The sequence below is a fragment of the Balaenoptera physalus genome (genome assembly GCF_965194825.1).
Source record: "Balaenoptera physalus genome assembly, chromosome: 16".
In the NCBI taxonomy this organism is placed as follows: Eukaryota; Metazoa; Chordata; class Mammalia; order Artiodactyla; family Balaenopteridae; genus Balaenoptera; species Balaenoptera physalus.
In genome coordinates this window covers 5,436,102-5,454,880 of record NC_138898.1, presented here as the reverse complement: position 1 = coordinate 5,454,880, position 18,779 = coordinate 5,436,102, and positions in this window count along the sequence as shown.

Genomic DNA, 18,779 nt, shown 5'->3' with positions numbered 1-18,779 from the left:
GACCCCTGGGTGTAACCAACACCCGGATCAAGATCTAGAACACTCCATCTTCACCCTCAAAAGTTCCCTGGTGCCCTTTCCTATTACTCCCCACCTTCCCAAGCCCCAGGGAACCACTGATCCTTCTATCGCTAGAGACAGGGTTCGCCTTATCCGTGGTAGACAGAGACCGGGGTGGACCTGGGTTCATCCTCTGTGTGCCGTTTTGTGTTCTGCCTGTTTTGCCCAGCATCCTCAAGGGGCTTCACTACCAGAAGCCCACCCTTCCGCTTAGATGACCACAGCTGGTTGAGCCATTCCCCTCGGCGTGGCTGCCTGGTCTGTTTCTGGTTCTGCCTGTTTAGGGTAAACCTGCTGTGAACGCCTGACCTGGTCTTTCTGGGCACTTTCTCCTGGGTAGAGCGGATGCACAGTTAACTTTTTAAGGAACCGGCAAGCAGACTTCCAAGTGGACGAGCAGTCCGAGCGCTGCCTCGGCACCCTGGTCTGCCGGTTCTATCACCTCCCCGAGATGTGCGGTGGCATCTGGCGTGGGGCTCCCCTTTGTTTAATCCACAAAGTCTTTGCGGGTCCTACAGGAGGGCAGCATCTCAGGCCACTGTCCCACCTGTTAAGCAGGTCCAGTCCCACCCCAGGGCCTTTTCACTGGCTGCTCCTTCTGCCTGGAGAATGGTAGGGACGAGGGGCCTCCCTTGGAGATGTCTGTGTTTTCTCCTCTCTCACCCCTGCGTCCTCTGTAGCTGCCCCATCCTGGGGTCCCACAGGCTCACTCGGGGCGGGGTGGGGGGCAGCCCTGAGGGCACAGAGGCTGCAGAGAAGCCCCTGCTGCCCTCCCATCCGCCAGCCCCATCTGTCAGTAAACATGTGTCCGGGGAGAAGTCGCCCCTGCCTTCTGCAGTGAGGAGCTTGCTTGCTGCAGGCGAGGCCACTGCGGGTGGTCCCATCATGAACAACCCCATCTGACAGACCAGGAAACTGAGGTCTCCATGGTGCCCATGCCCCCCTCTGTCTCTAGCCCATGGAATCTGGCTTTCCTTGGGGAGGAGAACTGAGCAGTCTGGGCTGGCTTTGGGCAGAGACTAGACTTGATGAAATGCCTCCCCCTTGGGATTCACGGCCTCCCAGTAGGGCAAAAGGAAAGCTCTCGCCTTTTCTCTCTGGAGGACATTTCCCCACCTCCCAATTCTCATGAGATGAACTTCTCTCCTAACTCTGGGCTCTATTGCTTCACTGGTATCAGCCAGCACCATAGGTGAATGTTCCATGGATTGGGAACCTTTACATGTTAACGCCTGAAAGACCTCCTCCACACCCAGGCTCACCCCCACGTGTCTGGGGCCCCCCTGGTCACCCCGGTACAAGGCCAGCTCCCAGGACTCATCAACACCCCGGATGAGAGCCTCCAGGAGTGGGGAAACTCAAAGCAAGCTTTGTCCACAGAAACTGCCCCGCCCCAGTTAGCTCTGTCTTGTCTCCCCAGAGCTGAGAGCACTAACAGCCCTAGTCCTTAAAGAAAGGGAACTGGGACATCCCCGGCGGTCCCGTGGTTAAGACTGCGCACTTCCAATGCAGAGGGCACGGGCTCCATCCCTGGTTGGGGAAGTTCCGCACGTTTCGCGGTGTGGCCAAAACAAATAAACAAACACCAAAAAAAAAAAAAAAAAAAGAAAGGAAGGAAACTGTCCCCAGGTTATCTCTCTAGGATCCTGCAGCAGCTGTGATTTCTATTTACCGTTATCGGTGCCATCCATCAACCCCTCACATCAACTCCCCCAAAAGGCAGTCATCCCAGATTTCCCCCATGGAGATAAAGGTTTCTTGTCCTAGACTCTCAAAGTCCAAGACGGAGGCATAGCAGCTCAGTCACGTCTGCTGGCAGACATGTGCGTCATGGAAAACTTGGAGGCTGCCGATTCGGCCGCCCCTGCTGCAGCGCGTCAAGTCCCCAAACGCTTGAAAAACAACATAATGTATTCCTGTCGGCAGCTCTGAGCAAAAGCTCATTTCGTGTCTTGTGTTTCCATTTCCTGAGGATTAATAAGTGTGGAGGGGGACTCGGGCTTCGTGCCGAATATTTATTTAGTCAATATACACATCAATTTAGCAAATTAGAGATTGCAAGCCATTTCTAAGCAATGCTGTAAAAATAATAGCTGTACTTTAAACTTGTAATGGATTTTGGTGTGTATGGGGGTGGCGAGTACGTGGCTGGCACTTTATAAGCACAAAGTTGAGCTCTCCTTAAACTTCTGTGAATATCGGAGTCGTCGTGGGCGTTTGTAAGAAAGCAGACGTCTGAACCCCGTTGTCTGGGTGACACAGAAGGGGTCTGGGGCGGGGATTCTGAAACGCATTTGGAGAAGACAGAGAGTGGGCTTTGGGTGAAGTGACCCTGCGTTTAGACCCTGACTCTGCTCCTTCCGGCTGGGCGACTGCAGAGGGAGGGGTTTCTCAGGCTCGGCACTGTTGACTTTTGGGGTCGATGATTCTCTGTCCTGGGGACTGTTCTGGGCATTGCAGGATGTTTCTGGCAGCACCCCTGGCCTCCATCCACTGGATGCCACTCGCAGCAGCCCCCTCCCCCGTTGTGAACATCAGAAACGTCTCCAGACATTGACACATGTCCCCTGGGGTGCAAAATCCAGCCTCCCACCCAGCTGAGAACTACTGGTCTAGAGCCAGGTTCTTCAGTCTCTGTAAGCCTCCATTTCTTCATGGAGACTCCCATTGTGTGAGCAAGATTCCACCCCACAAACCAGTGAGAGAGTGGCTACTGTTCACTTTGCAGAGGAGAGAAAACAGGCTCAGAGAGGTACTGGGACTTGCCCAGGGGTGCACAGCGAACACGGGGCTGAGCGGAGGCATATAAGCCATCTCCTGCTTCTTGGAATGGTCAGTAGCTCCATCCAAATGTCTCCTCCCCAGAAAGGCTCACTCTGTGTCCCTCGGCTCGGGCAGGTTTTCACCCTCTCTCTCCCCACTGCTCTTTTTCTTTCACCTCCTCTCTCCCCATTCCCCATTCTCTTCATAGGGCTTTGCCCATAGCCACCAGTTCATGTGTGTGTTGACCTGATTCTCTTCTGTCCCCCTGCTCTGGAATGTGGGTCCCATCAGTCAGCAAGCAGGGCTTTCTTCATGTTGTCCCCTGCTGTTTCATCAACACATACTAGATGAATCAAAGAATAACAGAATGGCAGAACTGCTGGGCACTTGCTTGTGCAACCAAGTGCTGGCCAATGAGTTATAAGTGGAAGTCTTCTGTGTGGCATTCTGGGAGGTGTCTGTATTAGGAGTGAGCAAGATCTTCCTCACCTCTTTCTTTTAACTGATGGCTAGAATGCAGACATGATGGCTGGAGCACAAGCAGCCATCTTGGACTATGAGGTAGAAGCTCTGTGTTGAGGATGGAGGGGCAACAAGGCAGAAAGGACCTGGGCTTTGTTGACTTCTGCAAGGTACCTTACCCACTCCAGACGTTCTTCCTCTGAGCTTCTTCTACATGAGGGTAAATAATCTGTTGCATTTAAGTTACTCTTACCTTGGTTTCTTTGTTCTATGTACCACACTGAATCCTAACCCACGCTCCAGGCTTTTGGGAGTGCCTAGGATGGAGGAGGAAGCAGATATTGTTCATTCTGTCCAGGTTGTTCTCAGATCTATGGGGCTCATGGGCCCCTTCAGCTAGAAGGAGTCCCACCTACACTGTCAAGGTCAGTGCTCGCAGCTGCCAAGGTGAGAGGGGTGTTAGTGGCCCCACAAGAGAAGTGAAGCACGGAGGGTCAGAGGGAAGATGCAGGAGTGAGAAATGCGCTGGGATTCAAGCCTTGAAGTGCCAGCTCAGGATCCCATGTTCCTTAGATGACATTGCTGGTTCTCTGACTCTCAGCCAAGTACTTCTAGTCATTCATTCATTCATTCATTCACTTGTTCAGTGAAGGCCACTCTGTGTTTGCTAGAGTCTGGGAACAGGATGGTAAACACTACTGCTTCTGGAATCCAGGATGAAATAGACTAGCTGGGGGCGACAGACTGTGAACCAGTGAGCAGGGAACTGGGCGAGGAGATTCTGGAGTAGTTGTGCTAGGCTGGGAGTGAAAGGGGAGGAGGAACTGAGAAGGACCGGGGGGCTGGCTTTACAGGAGAGATAGGAAAGCGCTCCCAGAGCAGGGATGGTGTTGACACACGAGGAAGCGGGAAGAGAGGCCTGTGAGAGCTGGGAACGATGCTCTGGGCAGAGGGCACACAGCCAGCGCAGGGGCTCTCGGACTGGGCGTGTCAGGGGAGCAGGAAGCCGGCCGGGGGGCTGGCGTGGGCCAGCCAGCCTTGAAGGTGATTCGGATGGGGCTCCGGTCACGGGGGCAGTTAGGAAAGGAGCTGGAACTCCACCACACCAGCTCTTCCCCAGTGCTCTGCCTGCCTTGCTGGTATTTTCGGGAGGTCCCCATGTGCCCCTGGTTCTCTCCCAGTGGTGACCATGACTCACTGGGCGGGGGGCTTTCTGGGACCACTGGAGTTGCTCTTCCAGCTGCGGGGCAAGCTGCTCACACTGCCTCACACCCACACTGGGGGCAGCTGTCAACTCGCGGCTGCTCCCGTTGTTGGATAAACGCCCCATCTCCCTCACCTCCCGGAGGGAACAGCCTCGATCTCAAGGTTACCAGTGGCGTGTCCTGCACTGGCTCCCAGCGCTCCCCTGTAGGGCCGGGTCCAAGCTGCCCACGGGGATAACCCACCCTGTCCAGGCCCCTACACTGCCTGCTTCCCACTTCCGGTGTCCCTTCCCCACCCCTCCCTCAGGGCTTCCGGGATCACTCTCATCCTTGTCTCCAGTCTGCCCTTGGGAGAACCCGACCCAGACACAGTATTAGCTCGTTCAATCCTCACAACAACCCTGGAAAGAAGATATTGTTATTGCTCCCATTTTGCAGAGACGAAAACTGAACCGGAGCACAGAGAAGTTAAGTCGTTTGATCAAGGACACACAGGAAGCGGCAGAGCCAGGACTTGAAACCAGACAGTCTGTGTGTTAACACCCTGCCCTGTGGCGTAGTTGACGTGTGGTTCTGATTTTGGTTTGAAGGCAGGATAAGCCCCCGAGCCGACCACCGTTCTGCTCCTGGGGTCTCTCAGCTCCCGCAGCAGCAGCAGTGGCCCTCGGGAACTCATTACCGAGGCTGACTTGGGAGCCCCACTCCTGATCTGCTGAATCAGAAACTCGAGGTGGGCCCAGGATCTCCCCCCAGGAGACTCTGGCCCACACTCACTCACGTTGGAGAACCACCAGCGTAGACAGTGGTGTAGATGTGACCTGACATACAGTTTGAAAAGTTTCCTCTGGCTGCCATGTGGGAGAAAGATGGGAAGCAGCAGAGGGATTTCCATCCTAGGGAGGAGAGTCTTCAGGGGAGAGAGGAGGGTGGAAAGAATGTGTCAGAGTCAGGCTACATTTAGGGTTGAGCCACAGACCTGGAGATGGATGGGCTGGTGGGGGTTGCGGGCAAGAAGAGCCAAGGGTACCCCTTAGGTTTCTGGCTTCAGCTAGCGAGTGGGTATTGGTGTCAGGGTGGAGAACACCGGGGGTGAACCTGGCTGTGCCCCACGCAGGAAAGAAAAAATCAATAGCTGTGTTCCACAATTGCATTCAAAGCGTTAAAAGAAGGGTCGTCCAGCCAAACATGGAGTCCCCCAAGGACGGCCACACCCTGGCAGTACTAAGGTACGAAGGGGGCTTTGGCTGGGACACCAGTGGGCTCACCGTGAATTTCCACGTCGGAGAACAGAGCTATCCCCACACCAGAACCAACTTAAAAACCAGATGATCACTTTTAAAAAGCATTGAAAAATAACTCCGTTCGTTGCACATGGTATTCGGATGCCCAGGAAAACAATGTTTGATATGGCCCAAGGACGCTCGTGCAGGATGGAGAGGTGGGGAGAAAGGAACGTGTTTAGGACTTACAGAAATCTGGAATGAAGTGCAGAGCTGTGAGCACAGACCGATGGCAGAGGAAGGAGCAGAGGTGGGAAGGACCGTGTTTGGGGACCAGCTGGCCAGCAGGCTCCCTGAGCTCAGGAGAAGATTCCCCGGGGATGGGCCGGGGAGAAGCCTGTCAGGCTGGGGAGGGACATATGGGTTCACTGAACGTAGGAGCTCAGGAATGGCAAGTAGGGAATGAAGACAGATGCTTATCTCTGGAAGAGGCTTTGATTGTATGTAATCTGATCCAACACGTATTAATTGAGCACCCACCATGTGCAGGAACTTTGCACATGTGAAGACACAGTGGAGAACCAGGCAGATGTGGCCCTGGCCCCATGGAGCACATGCTCTGGTGGGGCGGCCCAGGGGTCATTGTACAAGGTCGTCGTTGAGAAATGACTCCCTGGGAGCAGGTTGAGGGCGCATCAGGGGCCTCTTCTGTCCTCTAGGGCAGCTGGGGTGCATCTCAGGCAAAGGGGACTGAACAGTCCACCTTGTGGTTCCTTCTGGAAGGAGGAGACACACCTTCTTGCTGCCATAAGGAACCTGTTTGTCTCCCATCTTTCTCCATCCAGAAAGAGGCTTCTCAATTTGGGACTGACTCTTGGACAGACAGAGGACAGAAGGCCCCCAGGCCACCTCCCCCTTGGATGTCCTCGTGCCTGTGTCCTGGGTTCAGAGTGTAGAAGGTGACAGTCAGGATTTAACCTCCATTTTTGGCCCGAGCAGTTCTGCTCCAGCCCCCATGCGCTCCGCTGAACACGAGGCCTTTGGAGCACGGCTGCACCTCCTTAGAAGGAGCTGTAGGGGCTCTTCTGTGGTCCAAGCACATCTTTGGAAAAGAGGTTTCATCCCCAGACCAGTTAGTCTGTCCTGAGATTTCCTGCAATCACAAACACGCTCTCTCTGAGAGGGACTCTAATAAATATGAATTTCTCCAATTGGTCACGTTTCCACGGATGTTCTAGCACTCAGGCAGCCGGGGCTCCGAGATGCTTCTAGACTCGCTCACTCCTTAATTGGTTTCTAACTTAATCCTTAATCCTGCAGCATTTTCTCGCCTGGTGTCCCTTCTTCATGCTATGCACTGGGGCATATACACAAAGCCACAGACTCATGCAATTTAGGACGGGAAAGGACCTTTAACAAATAACCAGCACATGGAGGGCGCTGTGAGCCAGACACTGTGCTAAATGCTCGACCAGGTCTTAACTCATTTACCCATCCGCCCTCATTGTCAAACTGCTGCCTCAGGGAACTGTCCGGTTCACCCTCCCACCCAGGCAAGCCACCTCAGGACCACGGACAATGGGACGCACATCCCAGCTTGGTTTCTTCCCGGGATGGGGAACTCCCTCCTCTCTCCCAAGCAGCTGCAGAATAGCTATGCCCAACAGTGCCAGCAGCCACGAGTCCCCTCTGGGTCCTCAAGGGCTTCGAGTCTACGTCCCAGAAAACACTCCAGTGATGAAAAACAACCCTTAATGAGCCCAGATGTTCCTCCTTATATCCTGCTATCCTGATGTGGGTGGCTCTGCCCTTGCTTACCTAACCCGGTGCCTGAAACAGACCTGGTCTTCCAAGGAAGCTTCTGGGGTTTAGCCTGCAGCATCCCTGGTGTCGCTCCACATTCCGCAGGGAGTAAGAAGAAGCAAGAAGGAGAGAAGGGCACCTACCCCGGTGGGCTTGGACCCTTGGGCTGGCTCTACGGATGCTGGTATATCCTGGGGGGTGCCGGGGTTGGGGAGCAGTTAAGCGAAACATATGTTTCCACCTTGGGAATAGTGACAAAGCCGCCCATGCTCGGCACTCCCTGTGTGCCAGGCGTGTTCCAGCCTCTTAGAAGGACTAACCCATGTGCTCTTCTTAGCAGCCTGGGGAGGTGTGGGCCACCCTCCCCACACCTGTACTCACGGGGCCTGGTACCTTCTAAGTGCTTGAGAAGTGCAGACTGCTATTAGTCCCATTTAACAGATGAGGGCGCTGAGGCCAGAAAGCATAAGTGATTTATGATCAATCCTCCCGAGCCCTGGGCTGAACCCTGGATATTAACCCTGCACCCTAACCCAGACATTTCAAGGAATCAGGTCAAGGACATGAATGATGAAAATGAGGATGATTCTGGGGGCTGGCCCCAGAGGTGCTTTCTGTGCACCCCCCATTAAGAGGGGCTATCATTGTCCTCATTACGGATGGGGACACTATGACCGGGGAGACTAGACCTGCCTGAGGCCACACAGGGAGGCAGGATTTGAACTCAAGTCTCTCAAAGAGCAGAGCGCCAGTAATTAACAACCACACAGTACTCCCCTACTGCTTCCTCCCCGTGGGCAGCAAGGGCTGGCTCCACCCTAAGTCAGCACCCTTCACGCTGACACCCTGTGACGTGCCTGGAGTTGGCTGCAGTGCAGGCAGCATCTGCAGGAGGGGCAGGGCTGCCGGTGGCGGCCAGGGGAGTCATGGACTCAAACCCTGCAAGGCTGCTCTCCAGCTGTGTGACCCGTGGTCAGTGGCCTACCCACTCTGAGCTCGGCTCTCTGAGTTGGATTATTGTGCCCATTTTGCAGAGAACAAAACCATGGCACAGCTGGGGTTGAGCCCAGCCAGTGAGGCTCCCAGTCTGCCCTGGCGCCTCCCCACCGCCCTGTCCTACCCCTGGGGCTGTTGGGAGGAGGAATTGGGGCAACTCTCACACCGCTCCTCGCCCAGCTTGGCACACAACAGGCCTGGCCCATCCCGACCCTGCACGGCTGCGTTCTGGGCTGGGGCTGTGGCCCTGGGGGGAGAGCTGCAGCTCAGAGGAGGGCTGCCCAGGGCAGAGGGCTGAGCTGGGGGAGCTGCCCTGCATGAGTCCCCGGCCGGCCCACGGGGGCCTGGGCTCCAGCCTGCGAGTGAGCGGCCCCCTCCCCAGGAATGCCTCCAAGTTCAAAGCCAGTCAAGGAGCAAACCAGGACAGAGCTGCTTCGTGCACTTGAGGTCACCAGTCCCCCTTCTCCCCCCTTGGGTGCCACCAGCTCTGGGGAGTTCTGCTTTCCTGGCAGGTGGGGGAAGTCCAGCCGGTGTCCCCTGCACTGCCCCCTGCCCTGCTAGGACAGGGCTTGGCAGGGCCTGGCTTTTCGTTACCAAAGTCCTGAGCAGTGGGGGCAGTGAACCCAAGCCAATGTCTCTGAGAGCTCAGAAGTTTCCAGCCAGAGATCCGGCCCGAGCCGGCTCTGTGAAGCATTCCCGGTCCGTCAGAGCGCCCGCCTGGATGGATTTTCCAGGCCCCAGCAGCATGCCCGGCCACGATCATTCCAGCGGGGTGTTTTCTGAGCACCCGAGAAAGGGGGAGGTTTGGGGTCCGTGGCGAAGGCCTGAGCTTCCGTGGCTGGGGTCACACCACCTCACGCTCCTTCCAGAGTGAAGATGCGGTGGGATGAGATCAGATGAGAAACGGGGGCTGGTGCACAGGAGCTGGGCAGCCCCAGAGACGCCCCCTTCCCGCCACGGCCTATAAAGAGGGACGGGGTCTTCTTGGAGCCTGGGGACCACTGTTTATTCACTAAACACCGACGGAGCACCTGGTGGTGTGGGACTCCAGGTGCGGACATGAATATGAAAATAAACTCTTGGTAAAAGGATGATGCGATGGAAAAGGAAATGCTCACATTTACTGAGCTTTTACTACACATCAGGCATGGGTCTGGGCGCTCAACATCTGCCTGACTCACACCGGCCCCGCTGGGTGGGGTAATTATCCTTAGCTCCACATGGGGGAAGGGGGCGCCGCTGAGGCTCAGCGGGGTCAGGCCCCTACCCAGGGTCCCGCGTGGGAAACAGTAGAGCAGGTGAGCTCTGAGCCCCTTGGCCACCTGTGAGCCAGGTGTGGGACAGGCCTGGGATGGAGATGGAAAGAGACACTTCCCCCTTGGGGACCCCAGGCCAGTGGCCAGTTCCCCGTGAGGTGGTCCGGTGGGAAGCGCAGCTGGGGACTCACACAGATCCTGAGGGCAGGACCGAGACGCGCTAACATCAGCTGGAGGGAAGAGTGAGGAGCTCTGCTGGGAGGGGACCTGAGCAGCAGGTGGAATGTGCCCCACGCGGGCCGGGCAGGGAGCTGGACCTCCCTCCCCACTCTGCTGTATCTGGGAACACCCACAGCCTCTGTCACCCCAGGCCCACGTCGGCCCAATGCAGCTGTCTCCAATGGAGACCCGCGGCTGAGTGCCAATCCCAGGGCCACCCGCGGCACCAAGACGGCACCTCTGTGGGGACAGTGGCAGGAACCTCCTCCCTGGAAGAGGGACGCCTAAGTTGAGCCATGTGAAGAAGGAGGAAGGGCGTCCCATGAGAGGGAATGGCCTTGCGTGGAGGCTCGGAGGCCAGAGTGAGGCCGACACGCGTGGGGAGCCAGACGCAGCAGCTGGGGGTGGCGGGCTGAGCTGGGGGAGGGGCAGGGAGCAGGGAGAAGAGGTGGAGGGGGTGGAGGACCAGGTCTGGCTGGCCCAAGGGTCAAGTTCAAGGGGGCAATGGGGAGCCATTGAGGGTTGCAGCGGGGGGACAGCAGAACCAGAGTGGCATTTTCCAAGTCTTCCGGATGCTGTGTGGAGAATGGGCAGAGGGGTGAGAGGGGAGGTCAGTGGGGAGGCTCCTGCAGCGTCCCTAGAAAGACGGTCCCAGCCAGAGTGGCTTTGGAAGTGGGGATTCTGGTGGGTTCGAGGGCTCTAACGAGCGAGTGTTGTCAGGACCCTCCCCGGGGAGACTTCTCAAGGGAGAAGATCTGCGGGGTCCTGGGGGGCACGTGATGCGCAGGGTTGGGGACGCCCAGAGCCCCCTGGCCAGGCTCTTGCCTGCTCCTGGGGTGCTGGGAGGGCCGAGACCCAGGGTGCCGGGGCCTTTCCCTCGGAGGACTTCTGTCTCACCCAGGAGGAGGTGGAACTACCTCAGAGCGGCCGGAAGGGCCAGGAAGGCGTGGCTCAGCCCCACCTTTCCCCATCCCTCACACGGGGAGGGCAGGCTGGAGGGGGGACACAGTTGGGCAGAGGAGTGGAGGCATACTCGTGGTGCAGGTGGGGGGCTGGGATGGCAGTTTGGGGCCAAGGGCAGAGAGGAGGGAGTTGGTCTGGGCCTTGAATGCCAGCAACGGAGAGGCTGGGTTAGGAGTGGGAGGGGTGGCCCCCGCCTCAGGTGGAAAATCTCTGGACCGTTTCCACCATGTCCAGCCCCTGGCAGTTCCCTTAGATGTCCCCTGTCCAAAGCCAGAATCAGCCAGAAACGTCAATGCCTAAGCCGGGGACTCCGACGGGGACATTGGCCACGTTGTCAGCGCTGGGAGCGAGCCCTGGGTCTCCGTAACTACCCCAGCCTGGAGCGAAGTCCCAGCCCAAAGTCCCAGCCCACCATGGGATTCAACCCCACACGCCTGACTGCGTGTGGGCGCTTGGCAGCCGGAGCCCGAAGGGAAGTGGGCGCAGAGACTGGGGGGTTCCCAGGGCACCCGATCTTCCTGGAGCCTGACCGGGGCCCCCAAGGAATCCGAGGTGCAGCCCCGCTGTGATGGCCTCATCGGGGGGTCACAGACTCCCTTCACAGGGGCGAGGGGGCAGGGCCGTCTGGGACCACGGACAGGGATGCGGGAGGGGGCAGGGCCGTCTGGGGCCACGCGCAGTGACGGGCCGAGGTCTTTAGGCGCTCACTGTTCGGTGGAGGGAACACGTGCTGAGCTGACTCCCTCTGTTCCATCCAGGGGGGCGGTCGGAAGGATGAGGGGCCCTGTTACAGGCGAGGGGAGCGCCTCGGAGGGTCACCGGCACGCTCGCCCCTCTGCCTTACGCGTCATACGGGGCCTCGAGGAGGAGCCCGCCCTCTGCTTCTGGACTGACTTTTCCTTCTTCAATAAACAAACAGCTCTCACTTCTCTGTGTCAGGCCTGTTCGGGCATGTCAGGTGTCTGGGATCCCTGGACCCACACAGCAGCCTGCGAGGTTGGTGCAGGCGGGAAACCAGGCACAGAGAGGCTGTGCGCTTGCCCACAGCTGCCCAGCCTGGGAGAGGGTTTGAACTGCCAAGGCAGCTCCGGGGCAAAGCCCCTGCCCTTGGGTCAAGGTGGAGGAGGAGGCCTCAATTTACCCTGCTGCCTTGGGTCCTGCAGAAGGCAGACGGCAGAGGGCAGGAGCTGCTTATTCTGGGTTCTGGGCCCCTGGCTTAGTAAGACGTGAGTCACCGAGTCCAGCCAACAACAGCTCGCGTCAGCTCCCAGGGAGGAGGCTGCTGAATGCTGATTCCCGGGGCCACACTCACCCTACACCTCTTGGTTGGGAGCTCCGGAGCCAACACTTCTACGGAGTCCACACTGGGGTCTGAGGATGGTCGATACACGCCGGGCCCCGGGTGGGGCTGCCCCTGGAGAAAACAGCAAATGCCTTGGGCGGAACCCCTAGAAACCCATAAAGTGTGGGGTGGAGTTTATAGGACAGAGAAATAAATATTGACTCAGGGAACAACCCAGGAAGGCTTCCTGGTGGAGTTGGAGGTTGGGTGGGACCTTAACAGTTGAGTTTAGTGGGCAGCGTTGAAGGAGGGCATCCAGGTGGAGGGCGCTGCCCAGGCAAAGCCTCGGCGGCTGGAAAGGGTGACCCTACACTGGAGTAATCAGGTCTGGGGAGCACATGAGGGAGACGGTGTAGGGACTGAAGCCTAGTGGTGAGGCCATATCTTGAAAGGCCCTGAAGGGCAGGCTAATCGTCCAGGTTTCCAGCCGCACTGGACATCAGTCACCTGCGGGAGTTCATTCATTCATTTATGAAATACATACACACTGTGTCCCTACTCGAAAGCCAGACATAGTTCTTGAAACTGAGAGGACAGCGGACAAACTGACAGACGAGATCTCTGCCCTGGTGGGATGAAAGTGTTGTCCAGGGAGAGAGACTGAAATGAAAGGAACAGGGAAGTAGAATGATGGCCGATTACTCTGGGTGCTTAAATGGAAACTGCTCAGTGGGTGTGACAGAGAGGGCCTGGGTGTCAGGGAGGGGGCCTCTCTGAAGAGGGGACCCTCTAAGACCTGGAAGATGAGGCAGCCAGAAGAGACAGAGAAAGGAAGCCAGAGGGAGTGTGTGTGCAAAGTCCCTGAGGCAGGAGGATTGCAGTAAATTCGAGGCTGGTGAGGTTGGGGCTAGGGAGGGAGACAGGAGGACGTCAGGAGATGAAGCCAAGGGGCGGGCAGGGCCAGGTCTGTCCTCCACCCCAGGTTGGGAGGGATTCTGAGCAGTGAGCTCACCACAGAGGGTTTTCAGCAGAGAAGAGTCTGATGAGATTTACATGAAATGCAGATTCCGGGGCCCCACCCAGACCTGCTGGCCGGAATTCGCATAGGTGGGGGGCTGGGAGGCTATCTGCGCAGACACATGGACTTTGCTGGACCATAAGATGTCATGTGGTAGGAGGGGATGGTGAGCGGGAGACAGACAGAGACACGGAGACAGAGAGAGGAAATCAGACAGAAGGATGCAGAGAGAGTCGGGCAGAGAGAGACAAGAGCTCTTAGGGCTCTAGGCGCGCATAGGATATGATACCTACGAGAATGAGGGGGTCAGAGAGGGCTGGGAAGGGGCCAGAGCAGGTGGGGCCCCTGCAGGAGCTGAACACAAAGGCACCCGAAGGTCACTTTGAGTACACACACCTCTGGGCGGACGGGATAGACGGGCAGGGTTGTCACCCTTGCTCTGCAGAAGAACTGCCCAACTTGGGGGTGGCGGGTCCACAGAGATGAGGTGGGGATCTTAGGGTCTGAGCTCTGGACCTCAGGAACCAGTCCTCACCCTAGGCGTCCCGGCTTAGTTGAGGCAGAGAAGTGGATCCCATGACCCCTTGTCTCACTGCCCAGTTAATTCCAAACTTGGGCTCATTTTGCAGAAAAAAGATCGGGGGTGCCACCTGGTGGCCAGAGCCGTGGCCATGGCCCGCGTCAGGGCCCACAGTGTCTGGGACCCCAGGAGTCTCTATGACAGATGTTTATAGTTACGCAATTAATGCACGTGCCCTGCAGATAAAGTCGAAGACCCAGACAAAGTCAAAAGAAACTGACCACCGGGGATTTCAGCCAGAGAGAGCCTTTCTTCACACGTACACTGACTTCCTTCAATCTCTTTTCCATGCATCCAGACATTTTTTAACCCAAAAAGTGCATCACACCCCACACAGAGCTCTGGGACCTACTGGGATTGTCCCTATGCACCGCTAGATGCTGGATCTCTTTCCGTGTCACTGAAGGTTCTTTCAAAACATAACTTGAGCAGCTGCACACGCCCTCTGGGTGGGGCCAGGGGGTGACTCAGGCTGGCTGAGCACTGTAGGTTGGATTTACTGGAGCAAAGTGAGTTTTCCAGAGTTTTTTGGTTTTGTCGTTGCTTCCCTTGAGGAAGATTGAAACTTCAAAGCCCTCGGCTCTGTGATGAGAAAGGGGTTTTGACAAATCCACATTCAGATACAAACCTCATGGCTCTGGGGACCAGGCCCACCTGGCCTCCCAGCGGCGCTCCGAGTTACCTCACGACCCACCCCAGGCTCCTCGCAGAGTTGGAGGGTCCTGACACACAATGGGACTGGTCTGAGCCAGTCAGACCTGGATTTGATCTTGCTTTCCTGGGCCTCAGTTTCCTCATCTGTGCAATGGGCAAAATCCCAGTTTGTCCATGTCATAGAGCTGTGGTGAGGGTTAAACAGCCTTCGTCTGTGTGGAGGAACAGTTCCTAGGCCTGTGTTCATATGTAGATTCACGGGCTGTGGGTCGGGCAAACTGGAACGGCCCGGCATGTCCTCTTCCTCTGCAGAGGGGTCGGATACCTCCTAGGAGGGGCCTGAGTGACAGATGTCATTAAGTCACAGCAGGCTAGACCCACTGTTTGCTGCCACTGTGGCCGTGGCCTTGTGGGGAACCGTGAGCACAGGGATGACAGCAGCCGCTCCACGGACGTCCATGGAATGCTTGCTGCGTGCTAGGCGCTGCCACGGATTCTCTGTTAACCTCCCGCTTGGCAGATGGGGAACCGAGGCTCAGGGAGACTGCACAACAGTTCCAGGGCCAAGCCCCTGGTAAGAGTCTGAGCCCTGACGGGGCCCAGGCCTGGCTGCCCCTCGCTGGGCAGGAGGAGGTGATGCTGCCCAGTGGCCCCGAGGTGTGTTTTGTGGGGTGTGTGTGTGTGTGTGTGTGTGTGATGTGAGTGATGTGTGTGTGACGTGTGTGTGTGACGTGTGTGTGTGACGTGTGTGTGTGACGTGTGTGTGAGTGACGTGTGTGTGATGTGTGTGATGTGTGTGTGTGATGTGTGTGTGTGATGTGTGTGTGTGAGTGATGTGTGTGTGTGATGTGTGTGTGTGATGTGTGTGTGTGAGTGATGTGTGTGTGAGTGATGTGTGTGTGAGTGATGTGTGTTGTGATGTGTGTGTGTGACTGATGTGTGTGTGTGTGATGTGTGTGTGTGATGTGTGTGTGTGAGTGATGTGTGTGTGTGATGTGTGTGTGTGAGTGATGTGTGTGTGAGTGATGTATGTGTGTGTGATGTGTGTGTGTGAGTGATGTGTGTGTGAGTGATGTGTGTGTGTGTGATGTGTGTGTGTGATGTGTGTGTGAGTGATGTGTGTGTGTGAGATGTGTGTGTGATGTGTGTCTGTGAGTGATGTGTGTGTGAGTGATGTGTGTGTGTGATGTGTGTGTGATGTGTGTGTGTGAGTGATGTGTGTGTGTGATGTGTGTGTGATGTGTGTGTGTGAGTGATGTGTGTGTGAGTGATGTGTGTGTGTGTGATGTGTGTGTGAGTGATGTGTGTGATGTGTGTGTGAGTGATGTGTGTGTGAGTGATGTGTGTGTGTGTGATGTGTGTGTGTGATGTGTGTGTGTGAGTGATGTGTGTGTGTGTGATGTGTGTGTGATGTGTGTGTGTGAGTGATGTGTGTGTGAGTGATGTGTGTGTGTGTGATGTGTGTGTGTGATGTGTGTGTGATGTGTGTGTGTGATGTATATGTGTGTGTGATGTGTGTGTGATGTATATATTTGTGTGTGATGTGTGTGTGTGTGATGTGTGTGTGTGTGATGTGAATGATGTGTGTGTGATGTGTGTGTGTGATGTGTGTGTGTGATGTATATGTGTGTGTGTGATGTGTGTGTGTGTGATGTGTGTGTGATGTATATGTGTGTGTGTGATGTGTGTGATGTATATGTGTGTGTGTGATGTGTGTGTGTTTGTGATGTGTGTGTGTGATGTGTATGTGTGTGATGTGAATGATGTGTGTGTGACGTGTGTGTGTGATGTGTGTGTGTGATGTGTATGTGTGTGATGTGAATGATGTGTGTGTGATGTGTATGCGTGTGATGTGTGTGTGTGTGATGTGTATGTATGTGTGTGTGATGTGTATGTGTGTGATGTGAATGATGTGTGTGTGACGTGTGTGTGTGATGTGTGTGTGTGAGTGATGTGTGTGTGTGATGTGTGTGTGTGTGTGTGTGTGTGATTTGTATGTGTGTGTGTGTGTGATGGTGGGAGGGGGCTGCCCTGTCAGGAGGTCCCCCCTCTGCCCTGGGCACTGAGCTGTGTGTGCACTGCGGGGTCAGGCTGCTGAGGTCACAGCCCAGAGGGTGAAGCCGCTGCCTGCTGGGCCTGAGCAGGGCTCACTAGGGGCGGTTCAGCTTCTGACCATCCTATCCAAACTGATGTCAGATTAAAACTAGGGAGTCAGGGGGGAAGATGGGGTCTGGGGGGGGCAACATGGCAGGGGGGCGGCCTTTGAGACGTGGGCAGCTCGGGAGGCCATGTGGCGAAGGGCACAGTTACCAACAGCACTGACACAGGGACTCCTGGTTCCTATGAGCCAGACACTGATTTCATCCTGCAAACCGTCTTGAGAGGGAGGAACTACGATTATCCCATTTTACACGTGTGGAAACTGAGGCACAGGCAGACTAGGTATCTGCCCAAGGTCACACAACAGGAAATGGTGGGACTGAACTTCGAACTGGGGTGGCCCTGAGCTTGTTCTCTTCAGCCCTACACTGTCGCAGAGACCCGGGGGCATCCACCTGCGTGGCGGGCCTGCGTGAGGAGAGGGGACCTGACTGCGCTCAGATGGGGTCCTGTTCCACTCACCAACGGGGGCCCCCAACCCCATACGCCCTCCCAGACCAAGGCATTGCCCAAACATGATGTGGGCCTTCCACACAAGAAGGTTTTCTTTTACATCCAAAGGGGTTATCTTATCCCACTTTGTCCCCTGGATTCAACCCTGGCTGTGTGACCTTAGGCAAGTAGCTTAACCTCTCTGTGCCTCAGTATTTTCACCATGTGAAATGGGTTGAGAATCCCTTTCTTCACAGGCTGGATGGAAGGATGAAGTGACTTAGTACAAGTGGGAGTTCCACAAACATCAGGGCTCAGGGCTGCAGTGCTACAGGCAAGGTCCCTGGGACTCCTGCAGGAGCTGGTCTGGGGTCTTCTGGGGGCGGGTCCCAGCTTACAGGGGTATTCCTCTTGAGGGAAGAAAATCAGCTCTTGTGGGCGCTGGGTTTCTGACTTTAGGGTGCTGGCATCCGTGGGAAGGGAGGGCAGTGCAGGGACTTGACCTGGGGCCTGTGGACAGGCTTAGGGTGCAGTGAAGAGCCCCAGAACCCTAGGGGAAATGCCATAGGTCTGGCCACTTTGCTGGGAGGGAATGGTCCCATCCTGCCTGGCCCCAGACTGGGACCCTGGAAGTTCACAAGCCCTGCCTGGTGAGGGGCTATATCCAGCCAGCAGGTGGCGCTCGGACCAAAGCCGTGACAGGCTGAGCCCCGAATCCTCCACTGCAGGCTCTCAGGCTGAGGTCAGCTGGGACCTGGGACCAGGGAGCTGGCTGGGACCTGGCTTGGGGCTCCTCTCCCCACAGACGCTCTCCTGCCACAGAGACCAGCCAGAAAGTGGTGCTGGGTGGGGGGTTTCTGGGGTCCCAGCTACGGCTGTGGTCCATTGGTGTCCTGGGTGTGTCCACCTGGAGCCAGGCAGGGACATCTCAGCCCCCAAGGGGCTCCTTGGGATCATGGAGGAGCTTTAAAAAATACCGCTGCCCAGGCCCCTCTCCCAGAGACTGTCATCAATCGACCTGGGCTGGACCGGGACTCAGCATTTGTTAGACGCTCTGAGGGCTGAGAATCACTGTGCGAGACACCCTTTCATCCTCCCGAGGAACTCCATGGGGAGGGTGCTGTCCTTATCTCTGCCCATTTCACAGAGGAGGAAACTGAGGGACTTACCTGAGGTTACGCTCAGGTTACACCTAGGGCTGCAATGCTAAGCCCCACTCATTCTTTTATCTCCAGGATATTAATAATAATAACATCACCAATGCAGGCTTTCTCAACCTGGCACTGCTGACATTGGGGTCCTGACAATTCTTTGCTGTGGGGCGGTGCTGCCTAGCGGAGGGGGAGGCGGGATACAGTCCCACCCCCACCCCACAATGATGTCCAAGCCCTAATCCCCAGAAGCTATGAGTATGTCACCTTACATAGTGAACCAGGCCTTGTGGATGTGATTACGGATTTGAGGGGAGATTATCCTAGATTGGCGGGGTAGGCGGAGAGTCATCACAAGGGTTCTTAGAAGAGGGAGGAAAGAGGAGCGGGTGGAGGGGAGATTGGAAGATGTGATTCTGCTCAATCTGGGGACAGAGGAAGGGGCCACGAGCTGGGAAATCAGGCGCCTCTGGAAGCTGGAAAAGGCAAGGGAGCAATTCTCCACTGAACCTCCGGAGGAACCAGCTCTGCCCACACCTTGATTTTAGCCTGTTG